This window comes from Leptonychotes weddellii, chromosome 7, assembly GCF_054177405.1.
Source record: "Leptonychotes weddellii isolate Sample4059 chromosome 7, ASM5417740v2, whole genome shotgun sequence".
In the NCBI taxonomy this organism is placed as follows: domain Eukaryota; kingdom Metazoa; phylum Chordata; class Mammalia; order Carnivora; family Phocidae; genus Leptonychotes; species Leptonychotes weddellii.
In genome coordinates this window covers 36,506,656-36,520,063 of record NC_138375.1, presented here as the reverse complement: position 1 = coordinate 36,520,063, position 13,408 = coordinate 36,506,656, and the positions used below count along the sequence as shown (strand labels likewise).

Below are 13,408 nucleotides of genomic sequence, written 5' to 3'. Positions count from 1 at the left end.
TTTTAAAGTATATTGTGTATATACTTTGTCCCTGAGAGGCTCCACCTGCTTTTTTTTTTTTTTGATAATTCAGAGATGGTCCCATTGTTTCTGGAAAGCCTGTAGAGTAATTCTCTATTCTCACTGTGAATTCACTACCAAGGCCTTTGCATTTGGTCTGACAGTGAGTGACAGCCCAGGAGACTGGGGCTCTGAGATATTCCTCAGGCAGCCAGTCTAGGAGCCAGAATCCTACAGTTGTCTTGGCAACCGCTGAAGTTTCCTGTCCTGGGCTGAAAAGCGTGTTGTCTCTTCATTTGTGAAAAGTCTATTTTACACCCTCAATCTGCCTGGGGCATAAATATGCCAGGAATGGAACCCTCAGGATTGGATTTCCTTTTTCTGATTTCAAAACAGAGGGGAAATATCCACAGTAGGAATTGAACAGGACTGCATGCATCTCATACTGGGTATTGGGTTCAAATATTCCAACATAGCCAGAATCTAAGCTGGGCAAAGTGTTAAGCTTGCACATAATTTTATTTTAGATGCAGCAACTTTTATAGACCATTACAGAGAGAAAGCAATGGCGATCCTTTTGCAGGAACCCTGCCGTCACTTGTATTTTAAAACCCTAAAACAGAGAATGTTAAAGAGAAAAAAAGTTTAACATCCTTAAGTGACTACATATTTGATTATGTCTAATATAGCTGAACTAGTATTTAAAGAGCTCAGAGCACTTTCCAAATGTGGGCTTGTTCTAGTCTAAAACACTTAGGAAGTCCATGAGCCTTGAATTAGACAATAGACATTCTCTCCGTTTCTGGTTTCTTTTCTAATTGATGCTTCCGTTTGAGCTGAAAGAGTTGCAATTTCCTTGATTGTCTCTCCTTCAAAATTCCCCAGACCATTGCTTATCCCAAAGCCCAAATGTCTGCCTATCCCAGTTGTAGGTATGTAAATAACATTTAATCTTTCTTCCTTCCTTTGAAGAACGAATTATGAAGTCTCTAACAAACATCCGCCAGATTTTATTTTAGAACTGGAAGGATAACTTGATTTCCTGGAGCAACGAGATTCACGTATTTCTACTCTCCTGTAACTTAAAATCACTAGGGGTGGCCACCCACCCAAGTGGTTATGTGCACCTGGGCAAGAACAGCTTGGGCAACAGCCAGATAAAAGAGAGTGTTTGGTACTAAGTAGATCCAGGAGGCTCCCCCAGGTCTAACATCGGGAGGTCAGACCTGCTCCTGCCAATTCTTTGGTATCAAGGGAAGCAAAGCATAAAGACTAAAGAGCAGATTTTATGCTTTGTCTCCCTTCCCCTAGCAGAGGATGTCAGGGGTCCCAGCACAGTGAGGAATATCATCAGAAGTACCCCACCCGGCAGTGACAAAGGGCTGTATTGGAACAGGTTGAGAACCCAGAGAGATTCTGCTCACTGGCCTCGCACCCCTGACCTGGTCTGAGATAAGGAAACTCATCACCTGTTATCTTTTGAGACTCCATACGTAATAGATGCTCGAGAAAGGATTCAATGCCACAAAGGATCCTACATTGAGTTAAAAACACCTGGTTTTGCCTTTAAGGAACTTCTGAAGTGGTTGTGGCATATTTGTTTTCCAATAAACACACTGTGCTTGGAGTACAGACAACAAGCTCTTCGGAGGGAGGTTTGACTAATTCTAGGGAGGGGGCAGGGCGACTCAGGGAGCAAAGCCTCACAGAGGCAATGTCCAAGCTGAGATCTGAGAGAGCAATAGAGATTGGCCAGGTTGAAAATAAGGGCGGGAGAGGCATTCTACTCGAAAGGGACAGACCTGGCAAAGTCACAGAGACCTTGGGATATTCCTTAGGGAGTATCAGCTATCAAGATGTTACTAGGGTAGGAATTTTGTTATTGACGGGACTAGGGAGGTAGGATTCAGCTAGACAGTAAAGGCTTTGCTTACTCTAAAGCTAGGATGAAAAACTCAAATGCCTTCAGGAGATTGGGCAAAAAATAAAGTGGTGATATTCTATAACACATAGCGAACACCAATACTGCTTAAGAGCAATGAATTTAGATTTAAGAACACCAAATCACTCAACCAAAATACCTCGGCAGACAGTACAGTCAGCCTCCTTGGCCATTCATATAAGGGTACAGGCCCCAGGACAAATGGAAACCCCTAGGATACAGATTCCTAGGATACAGATCAGTCAGCAAGAGATACCATATCTCAGCTAACAAGAACACATGTGAATCGTAGAAGTCATTCAGGCAGCAACATGGCTGATGCTGAGACTGGGAGGTAGCTAGCTGTCTGAGAGCTCAGCTCCTTTAAGAGTCCATAAAGTGGGGCTCCTGTCTGGCTCCGTCGGGGGAGCATGCAACTCTTGATCTCAAGGTTGTGAGTGTGAGCCCCCTGTTGGGTGTAGAGATTACTAAAATAAATAAATAAAAACTTAAAAAACAAAGATTCCATAAAGCAAAACCCCTTGTTTATAATCATAACACACCCCTTACAATTCATATGCTGAGGGCCAGTGTTCCCACCCCATGTACCCCAAAAAGGAAGAGATCACTCCATTGTTTTTATCAATAAACTTTCTATCCCCCCATGATAGCTTTTCTCATCATCTGTTCTCTTTACTTTCTCTTATCTGTTTTCTTAATTAAGGCCAAAAGTACAAATGAGGAAGCTTCTATTTGAGTTTTATTCTTGTTTCCTTAAACTATATGCTATAAAGTTTTCCTTAAAACTTTATATTTATATATGAATAAATAAGGCCTTGCACATATATGCAAGAGATTTTTTCCATCTACCTACAATGCCTGCAAGGGGTTGGGGAAAGTACAGTCACTTCCTGTCAGGCTGTCAGAGGCCCAGGACTCACGCTTTGGTAAGACTTTAATCCCCTTGAACACGGGTTGTATGGGTGTATGTGTGTGTGTGTGTGCGCGCACATGTGTTTTCAGAGGGCAGGAACTGTGCCGAGTCGCCGTGTGTCCTCCTCTGTGCTTACCGCGGTACAAGCCGCGCACATCTGCCCAGCTGTCCGGGCGACAGCGTGCCAGCTTGTCGAGTGGGTGCCCTGGGGATTTATGACTTGATTATAAATACCTTACTGACTCCTAGGAGGAGGAAAAAAGGATGAAGAGCTTACTATAAACATGACTAGTAACTGCTAGGTGTTTTACGTACTGTTTTATACCTATTCCTCACAGTCTTACAATATAGTTACTTTTTTTCCATTTTATGGGGGAGGAAATTGAGGTTCAGGTAGCTTCCACAACATCACAAACTGTTGTACCTTTGGTAGTCTGATGCCAAAACCCAAAATCTGAACTCAAGAGGGGAAAAAAAATTCCCTATTGAGAAAGGAAAATATTGACCTGTGGCCTACCTGATAGGTGCTGTTCAGTGGAAATTCTCAGGTTGACTTTTCATTTTCCTTGTCTTTTTTTCTCTTTCTTTTCTTTTCTTTGCTTTCTCTTTCTTTCTTTCTTTTTCTTTCTTTCTCCACCCCCTTTCTTTTTTTTCAAAACTCAGGCTCTTACAAGTTTGGAAGGTGAACAAATCATGTTACACACCTCTGATAAAATCAGATTTCTGAACCTGCAAAATGTAGTGTGAAGGAAAGAAGTATTCCCTTGCCCTGTGATGACCCTGCCAGGACACATCCCTCCTGTGAGGCACAGCCCCAAACACACGGTCACCCTTACAGCACATTCACAAATGCAAAATGAAATTTTAGAAAACTCTCTTTGAAACCCCTTCTCTGCTGATAGGATCAGCTGTCAAGGCGCAGTCCCGAACCCTTTCCCATCCAGCCTCTCAGCAGAGTTCCCAGACGGTCATCCTGCCAGGGTGCCTCTGTCATCCAGGACTCTCAGGACTCCATTAGCCTTTCTTCCTTCTAACCCATAACCGCACGTCAGCATGGAAACAGTGTGCTCAGAAGGAGCTGTACAAGTGTGGTAAGATTCTGAACTGTGGCAAATGGCGCTTTATTGGCAAGAAAATCCCAAGCTAATCAGGGAGAAATAAATGAAAGCTTCTCGGGGCGCCTGGGTGGCTCAGTCGTTAAGCGTCTGCCTTCGGCTCAGGTCATGGTCCCAGGGTCCTGGGATCGAGTCCCACATCGGGCTCCCTGCTCAGCGGGAAGCCTGCTTCTCCCTCTCCCGCTCCCCTGCTTGTGTTCCTGCTCTCGCTAACTCTCTCTCTGTCAAATAAATAAAATCTTAAAAAAGAAAAAAAAATGAAAGCTTCTCAATTAGCCAGGGAAGAGGATAAAATAATCAATAAGGGAAATTTGCTAACATGGATAAAGTTGAGCAACAGACCTGTAATAAAAGGAAGGCTAAAGAAACAACCAGATAACAAATAGATTTATTTAATGCCTTTTCGTTGTTTATGGGCTTCTGTCTCACAATACTTGATAGAGTAGGGATGCAGGAAGCAAGGCAAGAAAGAACAAATCTGTGTGAAAGAGGATTTGAAATGAGTCCTCCCATCCCCCATTTTATTTATTTGTTTGTTTGTTTGTTTATTGAGCAACGCCTTACCTTTTAGAAAGGGAGACTCTTAAATTCTGCAGTAAAAAACCTGAGAAACAGAGATAGAGACAGAGACAAGGATGAGCAACCACACTAAGAGACCTAGTTGGAGAAGTCAGTGGGTCTATAACTCAAAGTTCTATGACTTCCTCAAACCCAAGTCAGAAGATGTCCATCAAATGCATTACTATCAAGGCATTAAGAATAATGTATTCTAGGGGCTCCTGGATGGCTCAGTAGTTAAGCGTCTGCCTTCAGCTCAGGTCATGATCCCAGGGTCCTGGGATCGAGCCCCACATCGGTCTCTCTATTCGGCAGAAAGCCTGCTTCTCCCTCTCCCACTCCCCCTGCTTTTGTTCCTTCTCTCGCTGTCTCTCTCTCTGTCAAATAAATAAATAAAATCTTAAAAAAAAAAAAAAAGAATGTATTCTACTTGACATGGAAGGATGTTCATGATATTGAGTAAAAAGGTTGGTTATGGTTTTTTTTAAGTTTTTATTTTGATTTGTTAGTTAACATATAGTGCTATATTACTTTCAGGTATACAATATAGTGATTTAACACTTTCATATATTACCTGGTGTTCATCACAACAAATGTGCTCCTTAATTCCCATCACCTATTTCACCTATCCCCCCAGCCACCTCCCCTCTGGTAACCATCAATTTGTTCTCTATAGTTAAGAGTCTGTTTCTTGGTTTGCCTCACTCTCTCCCTCTTTCTCTCTTTCCCTTTGCTCATTTGTTTTGTTTCTTAAATTCCACATATAAGTGAAATCATTTGGTATTTGTCTTTCTCTGACTTATTTAACTTAGCATAATATCCTCTAGGTCCATCCATGTTATTGCAAATGGCAAGATTTCATTCCTTTTTATGGCTAATATTCCATATCTATCTATCTATCCATCTATCTATCTATCTATCTCACATCTTCTTTATCCATTTATCAGTCAGTGGGCATTTGGTCTGTTTCCATAGTTTGGCTATTGTAGCTATTGTAGATAATGCTGCTATAAACATTGGGGTGCATGTATTCCTTTGAGTTAGTATTTTTGTATTCTTTGGGTAAATACCTAATAGTATGATTGCTGGATCATAGGGTAGCTCTATTTTCAACTTTTTGAGGAACCTCCATAAAGGTAGGTTATAAATTGATATCATTTTATATTAATATACTTTTATTGTGGTAAAATATACATAGCATAAAATTTACCATTTTAGCCATTTTAAGTGTACAATCCAGTAACATTAAATAGATTCACATTTTTGTGCAATCATCACCATTATCCATCTCCAGAAATTTTTCATCATCCCAAACTCTGTACCCATTTAAACAATAACTCCCCTTTACCTCCTCCTCCAGTCCCTGGTAACCATTATTCCACTTTCTGTCCCTATGAATTTGACTAGTCTGGATACCTGTGTAAGTGGAATCATACAATATTTGGTTTTTTTGCATTTAGATTATTTCATTTAGCATAATGCCTTCAAGTTTCATTTGTGTTATAGCACAGATATAGATCAGAATCTCATTCTTTTCTAAGTCTGAGTAATTTTCCATTGTATGTATAGTCTACATTTTGTTGATCCATTCTTCCATCAAGAACACTTGGGTTGTTTCCACTTTTAGGCTATTGTGAATAATGTTGCTTTGAACATTTGTCTACAGATATCCGTTTGAATCCCTGCTTTTAATTCCTTTGGGTATATACCTAGAAGAGGAACTGTTGAATTATGGTAATTCTATTTAATTTTCTGAGGAGATGCCATACCGTTTTCCACAGAAGCTTCTATTCACATTTTATAACTATTTGTGAAGCACAGAAAAAGAGAGACAAAGATTATATACCAAAATGTTAGCAGTAATTTCTGAGTTGTGCAATTATGGGTTGATTTCCCCTAAGTATTAGTTATGTATTAATAAATAAGAAATTTCCCCAAAACTTGGCTCTAGAAATTACAAACATTAATAATCTTTTGCAATTTCTGAGGGCCAGGAATCTGGAGGAGCTGAACTGGTTAGATCTAACTGAAATTTTTTAGGGAGGTTGTGGTGAAGGTAGCAGCGAGGGCTGCATTCTCTGAAAACTGGACTGGGGCTGGGGGGATCTCTTCCAAGTCTCACTCCTATGGCTGTTGGCAAGAGGCTTCAGTTACTTTAACAAGTTATCTTTAACAAGTCCTGACAACTCCATCTTCAAAATCTATCCAGAATCTGGACCACCTCTTACATTTCCACTACCACTCTGGCCAAGACCACCAGTGACTCTCACTTGTATTATTAAATATCCTCCTAAGTGGTTCATTTCTGCTCTTGTACCTCTTCCGCTATTTGCACAAAGCTGTTAGAATGATCCTGCTAAAATGGAGGTCTGATCAAGTCATCTCTCTGTTCAAAACCTTCCAATGGATTCCACTCTGACTCAGAGTAAGAAACAAAGACCCATACTGGCTTCAAGACTCCACATGACCTGCAATCGATACCACCGATGATCACACTTTCTATCCCTCCCCATGTTGCTCACTTCACTCCAGCCACACCAGCCACCTTGCTGTGCCCTCTGACAGGGTGATTCTAACCACAGATTCCATCCTGGCTCACTCCCTCATTTCCTTCAGGCTTTTATTCAAAAGCTACCTTCTCCATGAGGGCATCATTCACCATCCTCTCTAAAACTTCAGCCCCCAATCATTTGTGTTCCCATGCCTGCCTTCATGTGTTTCTTCTACACTTCTCCCCAATATACTACATATTGTGCTCATTTATCTTGTCTCCCCTCACTAGAATGTAATCTCCATGGGACCAGGGATTTTGGTCTGCTTGTTCTCTGCTGTATTCCCAGTGCCTAACACATGGTGAGCCCACCAGAAATATTTGCTGAAAAGGTGAATGAGCTTCTAACGAATACTTTCTCTGCTCCACCCATGATGTCCTCCATCTAACACGAGAGCATCCTTTGCAAACACTTAAACTTTTCTTCATGTTACCGCTTGTGCCTTTTATCAGGTAGAACAGAACTTCCTTAAAGTTTTCCACACCCCTCTCTAGGCTTTCCTCTCTATCTTCTTGACCAGTTCTGGGTCCATGACAATCTCTAGTGCAATCCCTGGCAAAGGGGATGGGACCACCATTGGCTGCCATGATTTAAGCATGGTTTATTCTCTGTGACTGGGTATATGGCTGCTGGAATAAAGTGACGTTAACAAGGAAGAAGAGAATGAATTTCATATAGAGAAATAAGTGTCTGCCATGTCCACTGAATCACAATTTCATGTCTGTGATCACAGTTGAGTTTTACCATCCTTATGAGGAAGGATAAGTGGGTATTCTGACCATTTTACAGAGGACAAAACAAAGCCATAGAGAGATCCTCCAACATGCTAACATCACTTAGTAGATCAGAGGTGGGACCAGTGTGGTCTACCCAAGTTCTGGGTTCTGGAGAAGTAGGGTGCTTTAGAGAAGAAGAGTACAGCAGAAATCAGAGACTCCGGGATTCATTTTCACTCTGTACAAAAGAACTTTATGACCTCAAATAGGTGTTTTGATCCCTCAGGGCCTCAGTTTCTTCATCTGTAAAATGAAAATAAACTCCATTTCTTGCTCCAGATCTGTGCTTGGGCTGATTAATCATTAAGACTCTCTTCTTATCTGTTGAATTCCAGCTCAGGCAGAGAAACAGGAGTGAATTGTTGGACTTTAAACCCTGCACAGCCAGAAGAGAAGAATTAGCTTTCTTTGTAATAATCTTTTAAAAAAGTCCCCTATTGTTCTAAAAATAAATACGTAAGGATGATCCTTTTAAACCTTAGTCTGTTCCTGAGGATTTCCTTGCACTGCATCTCTAAATCCTTTTTGCTCCAGCTTTGACATTTGAGGAACACAGGTATTCCTGGAAGGTTGTCTGTTCCTCATTTAGAAATCAAGTCCCCTGTGAATGCATAGTTGGAAGGTTCCATTGCAGAGTCTCTTCATGGAGCCAACCGCAGACGCCTTTGTAGCTTGAGAGCTATGAAACCCCGATATCCTCCTCGCCAGGGTCCTAGTGCACACAGTTGCCAGGTGGTGGTCATTCCAAATTCTGCTGTTGGGCTTCTCACTCCCATGCATTGTTCCCAGTACGTCACCTGACTGTGAAATTCAAGGTTTTTCTTGCCGAAGGAGTGGCTTTATGAGGGCAATGGCAGGAAGATGGTTATTCAATAATTTGCTGAACATTGCATGTTAAGCTCTATGCCCATATGATACATTTTCCAACCTTTTAACTTCATAGATCTAGAGTTTCCTTTCCTGCAGTGTCAAAATTAATATTTAATAACTCTTTATTTTGGATAGAAATTTAAGGTGTTCCATGTATTATCTCATGTGATTTTACAATTAAGAAAAATTAGGTAACTCTCACAAGATTGTTAAGCTGCTAAAGAATGGAACTGAGCTCAGATCCTAGGATTACCAGGCTATCTTTCAAGTGTCATACGTACCAAGTGTTATAATTTTGGTGCTTTCAGTATTTGTGCTGCTGAAGTGAGCACTTAATTTTGGTACTTTCAAAATGGGACATTTATTTGTACCTTTAATCACTCACCATCAGTGTCTGGGGTATGTCACTTCTGAAAAACCTGGATAGGGAATTTTACTTAAAGAGAGCTGTTTACACATCTTAAGCCAGGGTTTGGCAAACTTCTTCTGTAAAGGGCCAGATAGTAAACATTTTAGGTTTTGTGGGCTGACATAATTTCTGTTGCAACAATTCAACTATGCCATGGTAGTGAGAAAGCAGACATAGACAACACATAAACAAATCAGCATGGCTTGAGTTTCAATAAAACTTTACAAAAACAGGCGGTAGGTTGCATTTGACTCATGGGCCATTGTTCATTGACTTCTGACCCAGGCTTGGTGCTGTTAGGACCATACACTCTTTTACATGGTGCTTTCAAGGGCATTAGTAAAAATAATTATCTCTGATTTTCTTAGGTGGGAAGGTGAAATTTGTTTTGCAAAATATTCATCCCAGTACTTCAGAGAAGTCTACACATTTACCTCACTATGTTATTCCACAATTTTTTTTTTTTGGTTGTCAAATGATCCTTTATTGAAATATTTTCCTTTGTAGTTCTTAACTAGCTGGGCATTGTACTGCACCCCTATTGATGTCATCTATGATTTCATAGGGGTGGCGGCCACCAACATTGCAGCTCACAGATTGGGCGGTCCCCAGAATCTCTTTAATGGTTTCAGAGAGTTCTCTGGCTAAAGATCTGGAGCCACATCTGTCAGGCAATGTTGACAATCTCATCTACAGTGACATTTCCACTGTGCTTAATGTGTTTTTGCCTCTTTCTGTCTCTTGGCGGTTCCTTGAGGGCTTTGATAATCAGGGCAGAGGCAGAAGGTCCCACTTCAATCTGGGCCTGTGTGTTCTGAATGGTCAGTTTCACTGTGATCCTCAGACCCTTCCAATCACCAGTTGCCTTGGCGATGTCATCACCAAACTTTTTTGGAGACAGATCCAGGGGGTTGATCTTCTGGACCAGGACAGACGTGTCACAGTCTTCCCTACCAGTGCACCTCAGGTATACAACTTTGATCTCACTGGGGTCAAACATAGGCAGCATGGTGGAGGTGGCTGGTGTTGGATGAACCCAGATTGAGGACAATCGAAAAAGACAGTTGCACTTTCACCTCCCCCGAGCCAAAGGCCAGGAAGCCATATTTCACAAATTTGACTGAAACATCATAGACTTATAGAACGTTAGTGAACAGGGATAATTAAGATAATCTAGTCTAAACCCCTCATTGTACAGGTGGGGAAACAAAGGAAGTTTTTCAACCTCCCATCTAAAAGAAGTACAGGTATCCTCTTAGAAGGCCAAGAATTGCTGAGTGTAGAGCTTAATGTGTGGTTCAAATATTGTATTGACATTTCTTTGCCAGAGAGAAAACTATAACATATAAGATGCATCCTGATAACTTTCTTTCTTACCTTAGTCATATTACAGAGTTTGTTGTTCCAAGACATTGTAAAGGCTTTTAAAAATATCAGGCAGAAATATATGAAAAGCTGCCTAGACTTGAGCAAATATCTTCAAAATGTTGCTCCTCTGTCCTTCATTATTGGCCAGGACACTCAACAACCTCCTGTTTTGAAGTAGCCCTCCCACAAGATGCCAGTGGGCCCAGTGTCAGGGTCGCAGTCAAATGCAGTTGGCACGCTCACTTCAAGAGCACTCAAGGGAGTATTAGGGAATCACAAGGGATAGGGCAGCTGCCTGAAGGTAGGAGTGGCAAAGCTGTCACCACTCCTAGACCCACAAGGATGAGCAGAGTGAGCCAACGCTGGAATGTGCAGTCATGACAAAGAGCAGTGGTACTCAGTCAGTACTCTAATTTCCATATTAAACTCTCCTCTTTAGAGTGATGCCCTTTTCCTGACTCAACCCTGAATAGACAGCCCTAGGCTACCTCACAGGTGAATAAATACCCTGACCCTGATCCAGTCCCTCCTTCTAGTCTCTACCAGAACTCTCCATTCCAGACTTCTTAGTGCAGACCAGCAGGTCAGAGGGCAAAGAGCTGGGTCTAGGGGAAGGGAGGGGACTGAAGGGGCAAAGGGGCCATCTCTGGCACAGGCCATAGAATAGCTACTGTCAGACCATATTTCCAAGAAAACTTGAGAACTTCCTACAACTTCAGCTCTCAATATGTAAGAAAAGGTAAAGTTAATGACTTTCTCTGTACCCTCTTTCCTAATAAAAAAGTAGTTGAAGTCTTCAAAATGAGTTTCTACGAGAAGGTAAGAAACTAAAAAGCAACACATTTGCTGAATGGCTCCTTTGTTGTAATGGAACTGAGTGACATTTAAACACGTTTTATAAAAAAGACTCTCCATGGAATAATGGTCTCTATGAACCACCTGTGCTTTGCCTTTATGGGGGAGAGGGAAAAAAAAACTGATCCTGAATTTTTATAAAGAATTTTAAATTAGACACTAAAATAAAAGAAGAAAACCTTCACACTTGTGTAGCTACTTAGCTACAGGAGCGATTAAAGTAATGATTCATCCTGTGGAGAATTCTAGCAGAGATTGGTAATTCTTTATCTCTTTCTATTAGAAACCCTCTCGAGACCAAGAGAACTCTCTAGAGCAGCACTGTTCAATAGCAATATAGTGCAAGCCACAAACACAAGCCACACACAAATTTTTCTAGAAACCACATTTTTAAAAAAGTAAAAATAGATAAAATTAATAAATAATGATGTATTTTTATTTAACCCAATATTTCAAAAATATTACCATTCCACATATAATCAATAATGAAAATCATGAATAAGCTATCTTGCATTCTACTTTTTGTGCTAAGTCTTTGAACTCTGAGGTATATGTTACATGCGCAGCACACCTCAAGTCACATTCAGGTGCTCAGTGTGGCTGGTGGCAACTGTGACACCGCACAGCATTGAGTATGTCCCAAGATTGAGTGAGTTTGTCTCTCATACAAAGGAATGCAGCAGAATACAAAAGAAGAGGGCTTACTCTCTGGTGGTGATTTTCACCAGTGTTTCCAGTTCTCCTTTCCTTTTCAGGTGCATATGAGGATTCTTCCCCAACCCCTTGTAGTTGGGCAAGGCCACATGACTTGCTTTGGCCAATGAGATGTGAGTAGAAGTGACCCATCCCCTCCAGTTAGCTGCACTGAAGAGCTGCTGTGGGCTTCTCTGTGCTCTCTCTTCCCCTGCTATGAGGATTGTGGACACTTGTGTTGGTATGGCGGTGCCCTGACATGGAAGCTGCCTGAAATGCTGAGCCAACACTTGGAGGAGAGTTGCCCGACATGACTGCTATGGTGACTTGTGTCCTACTGAGTCCGGGCATCTCTCAGCTGGCCTTCTCAAGGTTCAAACAACCGCTCCTCCTGCTCATTCTTTCAATCTCTCTCTGACACTGCTAGCTAGCCCTGATGTCGTGCCTTTCCTGAGCTTTGCCCACATCTCTGTAAACTATCCCTTCGTTCTCCTCTCTTCACTTACCCCGTTCGTGCCATCTGTTTCCTGTTGCGATTCTCACTGATAGGGTTTGCTATCTTGCCCAAATGTGCAGTGACAAGATAAAGACAAGATAAAATGAGTACACTGAAGAAATGATTCCTTGAATGAGTGTAAACCAAGTTTCAAAGCAACAACCTAAGATCATTCTCTCACCAATCGCTCTGTATATTATACGAAAGATTCTCTTTCTCTTCCTTGGGGAAAGATGCACACTCATTGTTCACAGTGATTTGTGTCTATATGTTTAAGAAATCTGTTTGCTTGAAACTGAGTGGTCTTCATTCTTTCTTTAAGTATGTTCCAAGCATTTGCTTACAAATTTATGTTTGGCAGAAATAGCAGGAAATCAAAAATAACTAACTTGTGGCTAAAGGCCACGCTCAAGTTTTATACCTACAGGCTTGAGCTCCTCCTGAGAAGCCTGAAGCTTGTGAGTTATTGTGTCACTTGCTCACTGTAGAAAGATCAGAAAGCTACAAATAAGCACAAAAAGGGTAAAAATAACTTGTCTCACAAAGATAATCACCAGTAGTGTATGTTACCTCCAAATGTTTTTAAAAATTGTATCTTATTATCTGAATACAATTTTTTAATTTGTGTTTTTGACTCAAGTTTGGACTTAATTTCCTATCTGTAAGTATATTTTTATACCATTTTCCTTTATTGTAACTGCTTTGTCATTATTATCCCTTTCCGAATTATCAGCTCATGCCAATTTTCCAATACTCAAATAACACTACGAATGAACTTCTTTGTATTTTTAAGTATTTGCCAATTTCTATGCCCAATTTTCGGCAAATAAATCCTTGGAAATGGGAATGCACACTTTAGAA

At 41.0% G+C, this 13,408-nt stretch overlaps 1 pseudogene; it reads right to left on the bottom strand.

Moving 5' to 3' along the window:
• Nucleotides 1-9,116: 9,116 nt before the first annotated feature.
• LOC145722470 (large ribosomal subunit protein uL11 pseudogene) lies at nucleotides 9,117-10,216 on the bottom strand (annotated as a pseudogene).
• Nucleotides 10,217-13,408: the final 3,192 nt, after the last annotated feature.